The sequence below is a fragment of the Notamacropus eugenii genome, chromosome 3 (assembly GCF_028372415.1).
Source record: "Notamacropus eugenii isolate mMacEug1 chromosome 3, mMacEug1.pri_v2, whole genome shotgun sequence".
Lineage (NCBI taxonomy): Eukaryota > Metazoa > Chordata > Mammalia > Diprotodontia > Macropodidae > Notamacropus > Notamacropus eugenii.
This window is the reverse complement of record NC_092874.1, coordinates 235,393,687-235,414,493: the sequence shown is the minus strand read 5'-3', so window position 1 is coordinate 235,414,493 and position 20,807 is coordinate 235,393,687. Positions and strand designations below refer to the sequence as shown.

Here is a 20,807-nt window from a genome sequence, read left to right as displayed (position 1 = left end):
CTTTGTATATCAAATAATCAATATGCATTGATCATTTGCTGGGCACTGTGCTAGCTGCTAGAGATACAAAGAACATCACTGATAGACCCTGACCTCACATTCTAATGGAAAAGGCAAAATGTACACAAATAGTTATATATAAGATCTATGAACATGTTATTTTTCCCAGTAACAAGATCCTGAAAATCAGGAACGCTTTCATTTTTTTTCTCCTTTTATACAAAGAGCAATGCTTGGCACATAGGAGTTGCTTAATAAATACCAACTAACTAAATCAATAAATCTAAAGTTTTCCTTCCTGTAAGAATCTCCTCAATGATAGGGTGAATTTGGGCCCATTATACATGGGCCCATGTATAAACTAATGCTGCCTTCCTATTTCTTTCTGCCCCAAATTCCCAAGTTATTTTTCGACAACACAGTCACCCTCCCATCAGATTGCTCAGCATGAAACTGAAGGGTTCCAGAAGGAACTTTGTGTGAGTACCAGAATATACTCTTTTAGACAACATGCTCAGAATATCAAGCGCAGGTTGCCAAAATGAAAAGTGGTTAATTAAAGCTGTTCATACATGGCAGGACTTACTTTCAATAGAGACTGCCAAATAACCTTCAGAGTACTTGTCAATCACGTGGGGAAAGGGACAAAATCCTTGAAAAACCTTCACAAGTACAAATAGTTGGCATGCCTAAAGGCATTTTGGTTACTGAAGGTGACATGGAAGCCCTTGTTATTTGCATGAGTAGCATCCAAGTCTATTTAGAGACTAGCAATGCACTTTTAGAGACTTTCAGCCATTTAAGTACTGGTGGCATGCAAAACAGTCATTAAAATGTCTCAGAAAAATGAAGCTGTGAAAAAACGTTCCCATATTTACAGAGTGCTCAAGCTGATATCAGTTAGCATTCCAAAAGGAAATAAGGACACACTTACCAAAATATAACAGAAGGAAAACCTGTGATCATCAGAATGGCCTGAATTACAAGGAAGAAAAGAAAAAGATGAGAGCTAGCAAGAAATAAAATTTGTCCTTAAGTTTACTTCCTATTTTGAGTTATTGGAATCCAATTTAAAACAACTGGTGTCCTTTGTAATCCTATATACTTTACTTCCTGCATTTAAAAAGTATTATTCTGAAAAGGGATCCATAGGCTTCACCAGACCATCAAAGGGGTCCATAACTCTCAGACCCAAATATGGTTTAGAAGTCCTACTCAGTAGCTAAGATGACTATCTATTGCTGCATATTTGGATAACATGAAATCCAAAATATTAGTTTCTATTTGCCCAACACATGAATGATAGTAACTGGAGGGTAGTGAAAAAGGAACAGAAATGATGAAAGCATTGAAAAAGGCCAAAAAAAAGAGCAAAAAAAACAAACCCCCAACATGTTCTTTGGCTTCAACTGGAAATTGATAGAACAAAGAGTTCCCCAACAGAGACAAAATAATAGACTCCCTCCCTAAAAAAAAAAAAAGAACTATAGCAGATACCTAAATGATGTTACAATTAGCACCAAACTCTTGAATTTAGTCCCAACATTGTAAATGAATTGTAGACTAGTATCAACACATATCTGAAGAGGGTGAATCAAGGTCAGAATGTGTTAACCAACGGGCTTATTAAACTTGTTCATGCATAGATTACTGAGCTATTGTCTCTTCAACTGTAGCCCCAAACTGTATGCTATTAAAATAGTAGCAAAGGTTGAAACATAGAATTACTCTTCTGCCTCAGAGATTAACAGCAAATGTGTAGTTCAACTCAAATGTTAATGGAAAAAAGATACAGAAGCAGGAAGTCACAAGTCTAAATGTAAAAAAAGCTAAAAACCTATATTGTTTTTTACTCTAATGCCCATATAGGTATGAAATTGATGACAAGCAGGTGTATCTTGCAGGAAATGTTTTTTTGGGGGGTGTAATGTTAATGGAATAGGAGCATCTTCTCCATCCATTAATTGGCCTATGTGACCTGCTTTGAGCTCTGCCCCAGCTCACAGCTGTGATACATCCTGAGTCACATAAAGCCCATTGAGGGGAGGAACTTGCCTAGGGGAACTTGCTTACAGGATGGCCTAACAGAAAGAATGCTTAAGATGTGAGTGCTCCCTGGATTAGCGATGAGTACCTTGCTAAATATTGCCTCCTGGTATCCTATTAGCGATGTTCCAAATAAATATTTTGGTTTTGTCTTGGAGGAAGAGAGTTCATTATATATTGTGAATCTACCGTGGAAATACATATGCATATTCATAGCAACTGCTATGGGTATCACATTGGAGTTAAGGGGGAGCAATATGATTCATTCCCTAGGGTTCTTTATTTTCTTTAAAATTTCATATGTACAAAGTGATTGATTTTAACTATGATCCTCCACTACATATAAATGTTGCTCTTCATTTTGTGTGTGAAAAAGGCTGACAGAGAATGAGAATAGATGTTTCTGAGGACTCTCTGAATGCCAAGTCAGTTGAAGCCCTGGGAATAAACAGCGGAATTTGTAAATTACATATAGTAAGGATCTGATTACCCTGTTATCTGAAGTAAGTCACTTTTGACCTGAACTAAGTATAAAATGTTCAAGCTGGAATCATTAATATTATCATTATCATGGTGCTTGATGATCCACAAAACAGATACACAGCCATGGACTCTGACCTAAGGAGACTACATAACTAAAATACACAAGATATATACGAAGACAGCTGCTTCCTATTGATACGCTAACTCAAATTCCTCCTAGAATTCTGCAAATAGCTGCCTCTGATAAGATGCAATAGTTACAATATGTTACCCACTGATATTTCCTTCACATGAACCTAGTTAGTCAATTGGTCTGACATAGACAAGACCTTCTTAAGGCAGTTGTTATTCATTAAGACACTTTAAAATTTCAAAGGCAAGGACATTTGTGTGTGTGTGTGTGTGTGTGTGTGTGTGTATGTGTGCGTGTGTGCGTGCACACTTGCATGCATGCTAAGACATTCTAAATTAATTTGAAATTTGTGTTCCTGGTGGGTTTCTTTTCTTTTTTTTTCATTTTAGAGTAATTTGAGTTCTTGGTTTACCATTTTAAAAACTGTAGTGTAGTGTACTAAGATCAAATGACCAACTTTGAATAAAGAACCGAACACTCCTGGCTGTATCAAGGAAAATTATTTTATTCTTCTGTTACTTCTTTAGAAGTTTAGGTATTTATACAGGACTTAGCACTAAAATAAAATTAATACCTTTAGATTTATTGAATTATACCTTCAAATGACATAAGAATTTTGTATTCTAAATAATTCAGTTAATGGGAATATTATTCAATTCAAATAAAAGCATTTATTAATCACCAATGCTATATATGATGCTGTACTAAGCACTATGAATACTTTCTCTCTCTCTCTCTTTCTCTGTCTCTCTCTGCACATATACATATGTGTGTATAACATATATATTATATATGCATGTGCATATGCACATGTACATATATGCACACACATATATACATACACGATTCCTGTCCTTATGGAACTTACATTCTATCATATCTAGGTTTCCTAACTTGAGGTCTGTGAATTTATTTTTAAGGTTTTGATAACTGTATTTCAGTATATTTGGTTTCTTTTTGTAATCCTATGTATTTTATTTTATACATTTTTAAAAATGCTGTTTTAAGAACTCCATAGACTCTAGTCAACTGCTACATGGTACATAACACACACACACACACACACACACCTATATGTATGTATGTGTATATGTAGCAAATGTTAACAACCAGGGGGAACCAAGAAATGCCTCCTGTAGGAGATAGTAACTGAACAGTGGGATTCTAAGAAGCAGAAGGAAGAAGGAAGATGGGGTAGCTTATGTAAATGGACGTTGTGCAAAAAGAATAGTTTGGCCAATTTGACTGAAATGAACAGTGAATAAAAAAATATAACATGAAATAAGACACAAAAGGCAGATGGAAGACAGACTGAAGGACAGTTTTCTTTTGTTTTAAAGTCAATTTAATGGATAAAAGTGTGAGTAGTGAAAAAAGATCACTGAGTTTGAAGTCAGAAGACTTGGATTCAGTTCTGGGTAGGTTGCTGACTAGCTACATGAACTTTGAGCTAGTGGTTTTTCCTCTTTGAGCCTTAGTTTTCTCATCTGAAAAAGAGAAAATTAAATTAGATGATTTCTAAGGTCCCTTCTGATTCCAGATCAATACATAAGAAACTTAATTATGTTTTCTTTCAAATTAAACATCAATGTGGCCCTTATAGGCAGAATTATTATGTATAAATCATTATTCTATATAATTGTTCCATAGAATGATTTATTCAAAAAGACCAGTAAAATTTTGTCTGTAGATAAGATTTAGATTGTCAGATTATTTTAGTGATAATAATTTTTATTTAACTTCTTTTCCCCCATATGGGCCATGCCATTAAAATGAAGTTTCTTTGAAAAGAAAAAAAATATACATATACATATGTAAGCATATGCCAATTGTGTGGTGCAGAGGTTAAACTCTATGCCTCAGGAGTAGAGATGATTTGAATTTCAGAAGTTTACACTAGTGAGGTGTAAACCATAGCAGGTTTTTCCAAACTGGAAAGATTTCAAGTTATACCTGCTGCCCAGGGATCAATGGAGTTCATAAAAGCTCACAAGGCGACTGGCGGCTACAATGTGAGCTTCTTTAGCTATAAAAAAATAGAAAGAAAAATACAAACTGAACACTATTTCTGAAGGTCTTCAAAACAGAATTTCCATGACTACTTCTTACCTTATATTGGAGACATTTTTTAGGCATGGATAAGAATAGATTCTTGCTGTTTTCTTCTAACTCTTAAAATTCCTTGATTTTCTTTGTCATATTCCCACTGACTAGCACAATATTGTGGTTTTTGTAGTGTGGATTATTATTTATCACTTTTTAATATTGTGTAAACCTAACTTTATATGCATAGAGATTGTTGGCATCCAGAATGTTGTCATGTAACTCAGTAACTTTTTTAGAAATATTGGAGAAGGCTACAAGAAATTGTGGATTTCCCAGGTTCTGGATCTACTCAAAACATTCTTTTTGGGGTTTCCATACCCAGAATTTATTTGGGGTCCATTCAAGCTTGTGTTTGGGGTTTCCTTCATGTGATTCATGTGTGATACCTTTGTCAAAATCCTATATAACGTAAAACTTCTAGAACCTAGGGAGGAAGCCACCCTTCTTTCTGGTTCTCTCTTTCTATCAGATGACCTAATAAATTTCTTTCTAAAACTATTTCAGATTTAAAGATTTGTTCTTGTGAACAATAGTAGACATTTTAGTAAATAGCTTGTTGAGTTCATCTTTTTTTATTGAATTAAATTATTTCCCAGAATTTTTAGCCATTTTTGCCTTGAAATATTCCTGATGAACATAAGCAAAAGAAAGACCACTATCATGATCATCACAGCCTATATGATAACATCTGTTGCCAAGAATGAAGAGGTAATGAAATTCTATTAAGAAACTGACAAGATCTTCCAAATGATGTCAGGATAATTGATGACTTCAATATGAAGTGAGGCATAAAGAAAGATGGAAAATATTGGGAAAGTATGATTTGTTATTAAAAATAAAAGAGGTAAAGTGTACAAATCAATCATAAGATAGTCATTTGTTTATCATGAATATTTCCTTTAAAAAGCAAATTAGAAGGAACTAGACAAGGCAAGGAACAACTATCACAAAAGAAAAATTAAATGGACCATATATTAAAGGGAGCAAATAAATGTTTACTGATTCAGAAGTCAATTCCAAATGAGTTCTTGGTGTGCAATAAGAAATTAACTTATTAGAGCAAAGTAAAAAAAATCAGCAACAAATTAGAGGAAAAAGGATGAGAAAATGATATAGTGCTTTACTGCAACAGCTCTGTTGTGACTGTTTAATTCAAGGTGTCAGTTCTGAAAAATACGAAATGAATAAGGGATAACACTTTAACTCCGTCGACAGTTATGTCTTACATAAGCTAAAATGAGCATAGATTTAAAGAAGAATGAATCCTTAGATGCCATGTACTCTACCACCACCACTTTTTTTTTTTCAAATGAGGACACTGAAGTAATGTTGAAGAGAGAGATAGAAGAGCTAGTTCAAAATGTGAATGAATTCATTTAGACCTTCTCTGTAACCATTAGGAACAGCAGGCCAGAGATTTAGCAAGGAGCTAAACAAAGGACAGTGATAAAGGAAAAGTACCAGCCTTATATCGGGTGATTTTAGGGTTTCCTTACAGGGATTGGAGATCTAGGGTAAGTCTTGCAAAATAAAGTCTTACAAGATAAAGGCACAGGATGAGGACTAAGCATGACACAAGATAAGGGAGATAAGGAATTCCCATTCCCCAGGAAGGGGGGTGGGGACAAGGAATTTTGTGGTCAAGGATAAAGGGAAGTTTTGTGGTAACAGGAGGCTTTAGGGTAACTTCAGGTTAGAAAATAAACCAGGGACTTCACAAAGTCAGTCCTTAATATTATTTTTAACTCTTAGGGCATCGTTTGTATCCACATCATTTGGACTTGTCAAGGCATCCATTGGAATATAATCATCATGTGTGCTTGTATTACAGAGGCTTTTAAAATGGGAAATGTATTGATCAGTTTCTTCAATTTCATTTGGCAGCCAATATCTTTCCAAATGTTTGACTGGAAATAAAGATGGCAAGAGGCAAAATGTATTGGTTCTGGACCTGAGTAGAGTTAAATGTGAAGAACTCTCACCAAAAAGGAATCCAGGGCTTCTAGGTGGGAACTGTAGTAATCAAGTACGAGAATGAGATTGGAGCAAGAAGACCCGACATAAAAAATAACAGGAAAATACTGTCTTATGAAGTTACCTTTAGTACAAAAGGGGAAGACATTCTAGGTTGGCTTCAGCTAACAAAACAAAAGATAAGAAGCATTTAAAGTGAAATAGGTAGTGCAGTATAATGGATGCAGATTTCTAGGGGAGTTCTACCTCTGAATTGACCTTGTTCTTTTAGAGTAAAAAAGTCTCTTATGACCTTTTCCCTACATACAATTGCTAATTCAGATTCTAAAGGGGAAGGGAAATGAAATTCCAATACACAGAGCAAATAAAAAAGAGAAGAAGGTCTTAATTGGGAATATAACTATAAATAAATCTGTATATGAACACACACACACAATCTTATACATCTATATCTCTATGTATGTATGCATGTGTGTATATACATACATACATATACATGCATATATATATATATATATATATATATATATATATATATATATATATACATACATATCTATGACAAGCAATGTCAATCAATTTACATTATCCATTGAGGAAGATTGGCACTAAAAGTCACAAAATTCTAGGAAGGAAATGTATGCTTCTACATATAGGCAACTAGTTGGACTAAGGAAGATTTCAGCTCAAATGTGACCTCAGACACTGACTTCGCTGTGTGACCCTGAACAACTTACTTAACTTCCATCTTTCTTAGTTTCCTTATCTGAAAAATGCGGGTAATAATGGTGCCCACCTTTCAGGGTTGTTGTGAGAATCCTTATAAAGCACTTTGCAAATCTTAAAGCTCTATATAAATGATAGGTATTAATGATATATTAAGAAGGATGATAGAAACACAAACCTATGAAATGAATTGTGGTAGTCATAGCTTGATAGTTCCCAGAACAGAAACTGTTTCAGCGACTTAGTGAAAAACCTTAAGGAAGCATGTAGCAAAAAAAAGGATCTGAATTGATGCCTCAACCTCAAATCAACAGCTCTTTAGTGCAGGATTTGTAGAACTTTTTCTACCAGCTGATTAAGCAACATTGCCTTCACTATGCCTTTACCGTATTTGTCCTACATTTGGTCAAACACTGTGGCAATAAGTTTAAGTAAAATAGAGTTAGCTAAACTAACTCAGAAGGGCAATGACTTTCAGTCAGACGTACACAAGGTTCGCAAAGCTATCTTATGACAAGCAACTCTTTCTTAAAAACTACATGGCTTTCAATTCTCTAAACAATTTACTTTAGCAGTATCTTCTGAATGGAATGTTAGTATAATCAGAGCCACAGCCAGAGATTCTGATGCCTAGAGCAAGGGATGGGAGGGAGGGAATGTAGAAAGAGACCTGGAGGTCAGTCAAAGGAAGATAGCAGGGTTGGTGGGGGTGTGGAAAATTCGAGAATGTGGATAGACCTCAAGTTCCCACCCAAGAGGAGCACTGGTCTCCTAGGTTCCTCCAATCTTCACTTGCCTCAGATCCCCTTTCTCTATTTTTATATATGACCTTTATTGAGGTTGCTATGACAGTTTCTCTATTGACAAATATCTTGGACATATCACTGATAACTAAAGCTATTGAAAGTATTCTGGAAATCTCTACAAACCTGGGATAATTATACTTGGGTGACTGGGAGAAATTTTTGCAATGAAATGTTGCACTTCACCTAGTTCTTACAAAGAGCAAAAAGTCAAAGATAGCTCCTTCCTTGGACTAATTCATTCTCAAAGGATTAGTTTAGAAGGATAATAAGGCAATTAGTAAGCTTGCACTAGAGTCTCTTGGGGAATTACATGCAATGTAGATGTGACACATGGTTATTATTCAAACAAAAATTCAGTTTTAGGATATTCATGCTCCTGTCATTCAAGAGAACACCATAACATTCCTGTATTTTCAGTGAACTCAGTCACTTAACTGCTTTTCTTTTGCCTTTATTGTGTTTCAGTTAGGGATTATTTCTTTTCTATCCCATTTTATTAGTAAGGAAGAGAATCTTCTCAGAGATGGGAGAAATGGATAGAAGGATAGATAGATACAGGGAGTCAAGAGTAGAGTCCAGTGCTGTTTTTCCAAATATTCCATGTGGCCCATTGTTTTACAAAGTTGACAGGCTTCAACTGTATTGAGTTTCAGATGACAGCTATTTTGTTGATTCTAAATGTACCATTTAAACACACAACTTAGATATTTAAGGAGGTAGTAAAGGGGGGGATGACTTGATTTATTAAAACATTTTTTTTTCTTTCCAGTCCTATTGAGGATAATATGACCTGTTAATCAAATGCAGAATCCAAATTAGGGAGAGCCATAATTTTTTTTGTCATCGTTGAGTCATGTCCAACTCTTCATGACCCCATCTGGGGGTTTCTTGGCAAAGATAATGAAGTGGTTTGTCAGTAGAACAAAATGCATCCTTAAAGACTCTTCTTCAACAGTGTGTCTCCCAAGCAAATGTTATGATCATGGAAGATTTCTTGACAAACACATCAACAAAGATATCTTTGTTCAGTGGTCCTCTAGTTATTATTAGGTAAAGCATAAAACTGGAAAATATATGCTTGCCAAAGGCATTCAGTACTGTCATGACATCCTACACCAAACACAAAGGGAAGAAGCATAGTTGGTATGGTCTACCAGGTACTCCTGGTATCACCAAGGAAATGTATCATCAGGAAAGGAGACAGCGAGAGACCATGGACCAGAGAAAAATAAACGGGGTGGGAAACCTGTGGCCTTCTAGATCCTTGAGTATAGCCTTTTGATTGAGTCCAAGTTTTACAGAACAAATCCTTTTTCATGGGGATTTGTTCTGTGAAGTTTGGATTGAGTCAAAGGCTTGCACTTGAGGACCTAGACGACCACATGTGGCCTTGAGGCCACAGGTTTCCCACCCCTAGATAGGCTATGCATTCTCAGTGCACTAATTTGTTTTGCTAGTCTCTACATATTTGTAACAAGGGAGAGATTCAACTAGAGACATAAAGATTAGTACTTCATGATAGATACCAAAAAGAATATCAATAAAACATTTTTAATGCACAAAAGAAAGCAAAAAATACAGAAAAGAACACAAAATGGAGTTTTTTTATTCTCCTAGTAAATTTAATAAATGTTTATTTCTTAATGTAAGAGAAGTTTGTAACTTATAACAAACATCTTCAATGTTCTTTGTATTTTGGAGTGTTTGTGTTTGTTGATGACCATTAAGTTTAAAATAAAAAGGAAAACTTAAAAAAAAAAAAGGAAAAGTGAGAAGTGATTTGGTGGGAGTCAAAAAGAAAGAAATAAACAATACACTTGTACAAAAATGTGAAACCACATGGCAAAGGCCTTCAACTGGATTCAATTTAATGAACATTTTTAAACTCCTGATGTGTACAAGGCTAGGCACTAGAGATGTAAATGCAGTGCCCCTCTCACTCTCTCTGTCTTACCTGCTCCCTACTGCTATGAGAAGGGAACTTTGTTGGATTTTCCTGGAAACAAACACAGAAAGTGGAGAGACATCATAAGGTCTAGAAGGAAATACTCAAGGCTGAAAAGAAACACCAGCTCTCACAGTGGCGATGCTGGATTTCACTGGTTCCTATCACCCTAATTCAAAGCGGGCTAGCAAAGGTCATTAGTGGTCAGTGGCCCCTACTAGAGACCAAGGAACCAAGGACCCAAGACCAAAAGAAACACCCTAAGTTGCAGCTCACACCACATTCCAAGGTCCCCAAGTAGGACTCCCTCGACTGTGTTCTACAGAATTTCTACCCTTATTTCTGATGACTATTTGTATTGAAATATGATTCAAACATTCTTTGGCAATTGTGATGTGTACACTATTTGGTCCATTTGCAGGGGGCACAGATTTAGGAAATTCACACTTTGCTTTTTTGATAACTACTATTTCCAATCTGATCCTACATGTGGAGGAACATACAAGGGTTTAACTGGCTCACAACAGCTTGGTAGATTTTCCAATATTTTATTATGCATTATGCTCTTAGGGTTATGCATTGTTTGTTTGCATAGAGATTCTGTGCTAAGAGTAAACGCTTCAAACAGTAAGCAAATAGAAGCATCTGATTTTGTGGAAAGCCAATTCCTTTGGGCCAAGGTCATATCACTAGTGCTCACTGATATACAATAAGTTCAAAAAGGAGGAGGGACGCAGTAGTCAGGAAGATCTTGGAGCTAAATTCTACTGAGTAGAGTCATAAATCACCATCCCCTTGAAAGTTAGGATTAATCGAGAGAGAGAGAGAGAGAGAGAGAGAGAGAGAGAGAGAGAGAGAGAGAGAGAGAGAGAGAGAGAGAGAGAGAGAGGAAGGGAGAGAGAGAGAGAGAGGGAGGGAGAGAGAGAGGGAGAGAGGGAGAGAGAGAAAGAGAGAGAGAAAGAGGGAGAGGGAGGGAGAGAGGGAGAGAGAGGGAGAGGGAGGGAGAGGGAGGGAGAGAGAGAAGGAGAGACAAACACAGAGATACAAAGAGAAAGAGATATAGAAAGAAAGAGGGAGGCAGAGAGATAGAGACAAAAGACACGGAGACACACACAGAGAGAGAGAGAGAGAGAGAGAGAGAGAGAGATATTAGCTCCAGGTTCACAAGATTGGTCATCAATACAAGAAAGAAAGAAAAAATAGCAACCTCTGTCCTCAAGGAGCTTCCATTCTCCTGGTGCAATATTCAAAGTGTACAACTAAGTACATATATGGTGTACACACACAAGAAAGCAATTTAAAGAGAGAGTAAGTGCCAATAAAAGTGAGAAGAAGGATTCAGAACACTCTCCCACACTCCATTGCCATTTAGGGGGTAGAACCTGAATACTTTGAAAGTAAAAACAACAACCAGGGATTCTATAAGATAGAAGTAAAGATAGAGTACATCAGATATGGTGGACCACTTGTGCAAAGACACAGATATAGGAAATGGAATGTCACAGATAGAGATTGTTGGATAGATTTCCTATGTAGGATTTATGGAAGAACATAGCAATGAATCATGCAGGTTGTGGTATAGATATATTACTTTCTGTATTAGGGAAGGGAATATTCACATCAGTGAATTAATCAATTATCTATCAGAGTATCAAAGCATAGGGCACAATCAGGCATTAGAAAAACTATACTTAATTCAGTGCTTGAAAGAGTCATTATTTCATCAGTGTGGGTATTCCTTCTACACACACACACACACACACACACACACACACACATACATACATACAGATGCAATTTTTCTAAGTCTCATTTGATAGTCTTCATGAACAACTGTGGCTGAAAAAAAAAACATGATCTGGTGAACAATCTTTTGATGATTAGACCTCTACAAACTTGGCCAGGCTGGTTTTTAGATAACAAATATCCAACTACAGGAGGCCATACAGAAGCTTCATTGGATCTGCAGTAGTTTATTCTACCCTGGTGAAACACTTGAGAACCCAGTAACCCTATTCATTCCAAAATGAAGCTTATATACAAGCCATATTGTGAAGGAAAAACACACTCTGATTTGAGAACAATATGATGTTATTTGAAAATTGCTTTACCAAGCAATGTTATTTTATTATAGCAAAAGAGAACAAAACAGCATTCAAGTTCAAACTCATGGAAAGACCAAAATCCTGCATAAGGTTTTATTTGGGAACCTTCAAAATATTTGTCAATGATCTGCATGAATCCATGTTCTACATGAATATAATCCATGGGAAACTCCTAAGGTATGTAAATCATTTTGTATCAGTAACCTTGTTAGAAATGCTGAAGCTCTTGGGTCTATTATGTTCAAGCTCACTCTATGGAAATGTTATGCAGACAATTTTATTGTTTCTGTGTTCAGCTGATCAGTTCTTAATAGGACTATGTAGAATAAAACATATTAAATTTAGTACATCAGAGTATTATAAGGTTATTATTTCCTTTCTAATATTGGGAAAATATATTTCTAAATGTCTATTAATCTGGTAATAGATTATTGTAACATATTTTGGTAACAATTATTATTTTAAAATATTAAATGAGTACAATATAGATTTTTAGTTTGTCCTTTACCTTGGAATTTTGTGCTATTTGTTTAAAGCATGTCCCCTCTATTCATTAAGAGAGTTTTGGTATTTGCTAGGTAGTATAGTCATGAATTATTGCTTTACTTAGACTCTCCCTGGTATTGGGATATATCTCTTTGACTGCCTCCTCTTGTTTTGCTGAGGCTTTAAATTTGGAAATCCCCAAGAGCCTTGACCTTCTCTTTTCACACAATTGATGTTGTTACTCATCTCATCCTCTTTTGTGACTTCAACTATTTCAGTTCCTAGGTCTTCCCAAGACTTCAACTCTACATTACTAACACTCTGCTGGACCTATTCAACTAGATGAATTGTCATTTCTTTCAACTCAATATGTCCAAAATCAGAACTTATCGGCCACCCTCTACTGCCCTTTAAAAAGTTTCATTGTGTAAATTCTCTATATTAGTTAATAGCATCGCTTACCTCCCAGTCACTCAAGCTTGAAGTATTAGAACCACCTCTGTATTCTCCATTTTAACTCACTTCACACAATCAGTATGTGTCTAACACAAAAGAATATAATAAATGCTTATTGATCACTTGATTAAATTAATTGCCACGATCTGCCCATCTTACTTATGTAATATCTTTTACAACCATCCCCTTCAAATTCAATCTTGATCGTCCCTATGATTCCATTCAACAAACTGCACAAACTCTGGTTCTCATCACCTCTGGTACAGACAATTACATTAGCCTCCTAGATAATCTTCCTATTTTTAATCTACCACCTCTACAATTCATCTTTTACATACTTTTACAATGGGGAACCACAAAAGATTTGACTAGAGAGCTGACATTCTCTCTAGTCAAATCTTTTGTGGTTACTCATTGCCTAAAGAGGAAAAAATGAGTTTACACTATTGGTATTCAAGAACTTCCCTCTATAGTCTAATTACATTCTACTTGCCCATTCTCATTTCACACTACTCCCTTTCATGTACTGTACTTTAGTATTGTATGTGTTAGTAAAACAGGAATACTCCATTCTTTCCCTGCCTCCTTTACTCTCCACATATCTGATCATGTTGTCCCTAAGAACGGACTATCCTTCCTCCTTCCATTTTTCCACTTATTGAAAGCTATCACTCTATTCAAGTTTCAATTTAGATACTCTTGTCTTTTTAAAGACTTCTGTCATCTGCCTCTCCTACTCTGAAAGTGATTTCTTTCTCAAATGTCTCTGTCTAGATCTTTCTTGTTCATGTATGTCCTGCCTTATATCATAGTTAGCCTATCCCTCCCCCTTTAGAATGTAAGCTACTTGAGGACTTGAAGACTATACTCTTTTAGGCCCAGTACCTAGCAAAGTATTTGGACATAATAAGCTCTTAGTCAACATTTATTGAATTAAAAAAAATATTTCTTCCAATGAATAAAGGAGAAAGGATGTCCTGGGCAACTATTGACCAAGTGACCATGTTTCTCAGCAAAAAAGGTTCCATTTGCTGCAATAAATATGGGAAGAAACCATTTTAGAACTGCTATCAGGCATCCAAAGAACTTGCACCTGTGCACCAACTTTATATGCATTAAGCCACTATCAGGTATTCTGGCAAACAGGAGAAGAAGAAGGTAGTAAGTACAAGTACAGTAACCAAGGACGCTCTGAATTGGAAAAGGAAGCCAAGAGCTAAAAAATCAGTGGGTAGACCTAAAGGTCATTTCAATTCTCTTCAATGACAAAATTATTAAGATTGTTCTTTTGGTTTAGTGCATTGCATGATTTGTATGTCTTTAAGAGCAGATTCCTTTATTTAAAAAAAAAAAAAAAGTAAAACCAGAGGTATTTGTTTCAATAACATTTCCAACAAAAAGTGAATTGGGGAAATAAGTCACAAAAGCAATGTTAATAAGGAGCAAAATCTCTTGATTCTGATAGGTCATTTCGTACTTGAACAAAATGGAGAATTTTCCAATTAAGACCAACAAATAGTAAGCTGAAAACTTCAAGTCCACAATTTATAGGAGGAGGTCACCAGTATGTAATGAGAATTTGGAGCACGTATATTCAGTTATAATACCTTTAATGAAAGTGTAGCTTCTAATGGCAAAAGCTAATGGCTCCATGACCATGATAAAAAATGGGAAAAGAATATTCTAGCCTCAGGCCCAGAATAACAAAAACTGTAATCACATTGTACAATTTTCACTAACACCAGGGAATGGAAGTGAGGAAGAGTTACATTGCTCCAAGTATATCAGCCCAATCAAAGATATAGAAACTCAGTCTGTCAAACAAGTTTCAGTTTAATTTCATTTTTTTCTTTTTGAGTTACTGTTATTCTAGTCTTATGTCTTCTACCCAAGAATAATCATTATGGCTAGTCCATTCCAATCAAAGGTCTAAGGACAAAGAGAAGGTAAAGAACTGCAAGGGAAATGAGGTGGTATGATACATAGTGCCGGGCCAGGAATCAGACCTGAGTTCAAATCCAGCCTCAGGCACTTACTAGTCTTGTGACCCAGGAAAGTCATTTAACCCTGCTTGTCTTAGTTTCTTCATCTGTAAAATGGAAATGGCAAATCACTCCAGTATTCTTGCCAAGAAAATCCCAAATGGGATCCTAAAGAATCAAACATAACTGAAATGATTGAACAATAACAAAGAACTGTGAACATTGGTTAATTACCATTTCCAAGGACAATGATGAAAAATAATCATACTCTAAAGTCCTTACCAACTAAACAGCAAGATGTGACAAGACTGGCTGACAAAAACATCACAGTCTAGTGATCTTCTGTCTTTTTTTTCTCCATTGCTAACTTGTCTATCTACCTTTGTCATAGGTCGTATTTGTCTCAGGCAAGTCAGGTGGTTTAAGCTGGGGAATGGAATAAAAATAGAAGCTTATAATAAGCTAAGAGTTAACAAAATGACTTAGTCATACAATGAAAGGGATATTCAGCAAAAATACAGCATTGATTTAGTTGGGCACAGCTTCCCTGATTACCTATTGGCTATGCTGGCAGTATGGTTAGCCTGAGAGAGGAAGTCTTAATTCTTCTTTCAATGACGTTTTTTACCTAGGCAACCAGATGGCTACATCAATAGTTTCAGTCTTAGTTTTTTGAGCCAATTAAGCATAAGGGGTGGTCTCAGTATCTTTTAAGGAAAAACCAACCTAATCTTTGTGAAATCTTATAAACTTAGGAAAAGCCTATTTAGCATATGTGTCAGGGTTTTATGAAATATTTCTCCTACCACAACCTTGGTCTCACCATTCCCCTTTGCTTCTTGGTGCTTTATTGTGCTCTGTGGCTATCCTTCTAGTTATTTTTTCTAATTCTCCTCTTCCCTCCTTTTTCTCTGTGTCTTCCACCCTTATCTCGCTTTTATTTCTCTTCCTCCTTCAAAAATTTTTAACTAACCATAATATGCCACTGAATTATGCTTTAAAGTATCTTAGGCAACTAAATTTTTATATAACCTGTCCAGAATTTAAAATTAGGTGAGTTTCAAATGAGTTAATATGTCAATGGAGTTAAGGGAGTATAAAGAAACCTGGATTCTAGTTCAAATTCTACCACTTATTGTTGTCTTGTGACTGTGGGTAACCAGTGGACCTTTCTGAGTCTTATTTTTTTCTAATTAAGAAATTAAAGATTGGCAGGGAGGGGAAAAATTTAAAACATATGAAGTGATGGTTGAAAACTGAAAACAAGTAAATTAATAAAAAAAGTGCTAAAAAAGAAATTAAAGACTATAGATGACAGGATTTATAGCAGGAAATAATCTTAAAGACCATCTTTATTTTTCAGAACAAGAAACAGGTACAATATGGTTAAATAAAAAGTCATGCATCTAGTGACTAACAAAGTTAAAATTTGAATTCAAGTCTTCTAACTCTAGCTATAAAGATCTTTTGACAAAACACACTTCTTCATATTTGTCTTTGGAAGGAGATCAAAAGGATAAACTGATGTATATGAAAGATTTTTATAAGCTACAAAATTCTATATAAATGATGAAATTTCCAATTTTTTAAGTATTTAGATTACTGCCAAAATTCAGTGTGTGATATAGCTAAGATACATTATAGATTGTGGGTTACCTAGAATTTTCCAGTTGAAAGACTCACTAATAACTTAATGACCTATATAAACCTATTATTTCAGTCACTCTAATGAATTTGTACTATGGAAAGATACATGCAATATATTAGACTTACAAAACTTTAGGTGTAGAAGTGATCATAGAAAAATAGGTCAAGAGCTGTTATAAGATTTCTTATTCAAGTGCCTCATTTTATGATGAGGAAATAAAAACAGAGGGAGATTTACAAGATTACAGAGGTAGTATCAGGCAAAATGAGAAGCCATCACCTCTGACTCCATAGTAATTGTTTTTTTCCTTATGACTCTCTACCTCCCTTCAAACAGAACAATTACATCCTATTGCCTAATTTTATTGATGAGGAAACTAAGGACTGGAGAAGTAAAATCATTTGTAAATTGTCACAAAGAATCACAATTCAAACTCAGGTCTTCTGATTCTTTCTAGCACTTTTCCCATGTGTCAACATCTTTATTTCTTGATACAGATACAAATCTGTATGGTAAAAAGCATACCGGGAACTTTGCCCTCAAAAACCTACCCACATTTACATTTGTTACAATGTCTAGAACACTGTAGTAATCTGAAAATTAACAGAAAATGTCTTTCCCCTTAAGAAACAAAGTATTCCTAGAATATTATATAAAGAAATTTTATGTAAAATGTACCATTTTTCAAAACTAAAATAAAACAAATCTGTACTTTGCCCAATTTCTTGGTACAGGTGGATCCAGGCTTGTGTTGCATTATCAATTTTTATGGAAAATACCATTAGGCCTTCTTTTGACTTATCTGAAAGCCCAGTTAAAGTATTACTTTAGCCACTGACAGACAACGTCATTGATGAGCAAAAATGGCATTTTTCCAGAACACACCAGCATCAAGTGTCTTCTAATATAAACTTTCAGAGTAGAGATTCCATAGAGGATAGACAAGTTGTCTAAGGTAACACAGGTGGCAAGAAGCAGATGGGATTTGAATATATGTTGGTTTTGCTTTTTCTACTATTCCACACTGTCATTGTTTGGTACTATTTTTTCATGTATGCCCAGAGGTGGCATTTTCTCTCACTCCACCTACTCTCAAAGTGAGCCTGCTAGTTCATACATTTCTCAGGGTCTAGCAATGCTTAAATAACACTCTGAACCAAGGAATAGCCCTACTTCTATCAGCAACTGAGAGTACTCCTCTTATGCATCAGAATGTGCAGGGAACACTAGGCAACACAAAGAGGATAAGAGAAACAGGGCAAGCAGCCTCTGTGGCCCCTTCTCTACTCCCTTTTATTTCACTTAGAAATATTATTAGATATATTAAATGTGTATGTTAAATATTTTCAAAAGAAAAGTGGCTTTGAATATCAACATTCGGTCTTATTTCTCTCATCAATCAATCACTCAACAAAAGCATTTATTAAGCACATGGCGTCATGTGCCAGGTACTGTATTAGTTACTTGAGATTCCAAGACAAAAATAAAAGAATTCCTGTCCTCAAGAAGATCACATTGGAAGAGGGAGAAAGAAAATATATAAATATGTAAATGCAAATGAAATAAATGGGAATTTGGGAATGGGGAATTAGTAGTTGGGAGGATGAAGAAAGGTTTAATCCAAAAGGTAGGTCATGAGCTAAGTTTTGTAGGAAATAAAGGAATCTAAGGAATGGAAATGAAGAAGTGAAATATAAGGGTGGACTGGAGGAAAAGCAATCTGAAAACACAAAGACAAGAAGTAGAATATTACGAATGAAGAAAATCAAGAAGGCCAGCTTGATGATAAGAGTCCAAGAACAGGAGTGATGGACAATAAGATTGCAAAGCTTGAGGCCATGCTGTGATGAGCTTTAAATGCCAAACAGTTGATATTTTTTCCTGGACTGAAGGAATAGGGAGCTAATGAAGGTTGTAGAGTAGGAGAATTACATAGTGATATCTACATTTTTTTGAAAAATCATATCTCTTCTATAGGCTTCAACAAATGTCCCTGTTACAAAACTGATACATCCCTGCCTTCAATCTTTATCATGCTCTGCTCAATACTTGAAATATCCTCTTTATTTCACCCCAATCTTTGCCTATCAAAACCCCACCTGTCTTTTAAGATTCAGCTTAGATGCTTAGAAACAGAGTATCAATGCTAGAAGGAGCCATAGAGATCATCCAGTCCAATTCACTCATTTTACAGACAAGGAAACTGAAGCATCGAGGGGTTGAATTTCTTTGTCCAAGGTCATACAGACAGCTAATCACAGAGTTGGAATTAGAATTCAGGTATCCTGATTCCTAGGTCATTAGTCTTCCCACTATACCATACTGCCTATCATGAAGGAGGAAGGGAAAGAAAGGAAGGGAGGAAGGAAGGAAGGAAGGAAGGAAGGAAGGAAGGAAGGAAGGAAGGAAGGAAGGAAGGAAGGAAGGAAGGAAAGTAGGAAGGAAGGAAGGAAAGAAGGAAGGAAGGAAGGAAGGAAGGAAGGAAGGAAGGAAGGAAGGAAGGAAGGAAGGAAGGAAGGAAAGTAGGAAGGAAGGAAGGAAAGAAGGAAGGAAGGAAGAGAGGGAGGCACAGAGATAAGGGAGAAAAGGAATGAGGCGGAAGAGGGAGGAGGAAAAGAAGAATTAATGAAAAATCTATATTATAATGTATACTGGCCAGCATAAAGTATGACTTTCACAGAAGCTGGCATGTACTAAATATAACAGTACACTATAGGGCCTTCTTATTTCCAGCTTCAATTGTCTTTCTCCAGCAAGATGCCTCTATCTGTTGCCAGTTTGATGTCCCAAAATACTATAGGTTTGTCTTCAGCTGGTAACAGGATTGACATTTTGCTACAAACAAAAGCACAGTATGGAATGTATTTTCTTCCCAAAGGCCTGTTCTAGCTAGAGAACAGCTCATCTCTTTGCCTGAGCTATTGAATCCAAATTCAAGAAGAAAATAAATCCAATTACTGGTAAGAGTTGAAAAAAATAACCTTGTGGCATGTCAAACCTCTCCAGGAAACCAAACTGACTGTATTTGGAGACACTGTGCCAACATTTTCCATTTCACTGTGAATCTTGAAACTCTTTTGAAATGATTCTATATTTATACGTTTAAAGTCAAAATAAGCTAAAATCAATATAATAGGTTGATGGCTATAAAAGAACATTTCAAAAATGTATTTTTTACAAGCCTTGGCTAGTTGAATGAAATAGGTTTACAAATGTGTTCTTAAAAACCAGAGTAACTTGAACTTTTAGGGGGTAAAAAACTGCCTGCGATTTGTGTAATAGAAATTTTTAAGATTTAGAAAAGAAATTCAGTATACTTAGAGACAGATATTCTTGCAGCATTTGCCCTTGAAGAAAAATGTACTTTGTGTTACTAACTACATGATAAAATACTCAAGACCTTCCCCCTTATAATATCATGAAAGCACTGAATTTAATCATCTAACTTTCCTATCAGACTTCGTTCAACCTTCAACTAACCTCTGCAAAGGTTACATTCCACACTTAAAAGTTTATTAAGGAAAATCATTATGGGCATATAGCATCCCTGGTATGAATTAAATCTGTATGCGTTAAATCTTAACAGCAGAGTACAAAACTGAGGGTAATATATTTGGAGAGTATTTGTTTTATTTTTTTATACCTTTTGATTTAATCTAGATTTCTTATATCAAAACAAATAAATTTTGAACTTTTCCAAAATTTTCTTAATGGGGTGGGGGAGAAGGGCATAGAAGGGAACTTGCTTGGGAAAATTAGATTGCCTGGTTCATTTTTTCATCGTAGAGTCTGCAATGGGTATATCATCCTAGAGCTGAACTCTAGTAGATTTTAAGGTCTACATTAAGGAGACTAAGGCTTGGCTAAGTTGAATCCATTAGACAGTAAACACCTTGAAGGTAAGACGGTCT

At 35.6% G+C, this 20,807-nt stretch overlaps 1 protein-coding gene across 3 annotated transcripts in view; it reads right to left on the bottom strand.

Moving 5' to 3' along the window:
• SLC16A7 (solute carrier family 16 member 7) overlaps nucleotides 1-20,807 on the bottom strand; it is a 218,673-nt gene that overhangs the window by 164,219 nt on the left and 33,647 nt on the right. The window contains exon 2 of one of the 3 annotated variants that reach the window (XM_072655235.1): nucleotides 935-975. The exons of the other annotated variants lie outside the window; for them this stretch is intronic. The gene's annotated coding sequence lies outside the window, so the exon portion shown is untranslated. The remainder of the gene's footprint in view (nucleotides 1-934; nucleotides 976-20,807) is intronic. 3 annotated transcript variants of the gene reach the window in all.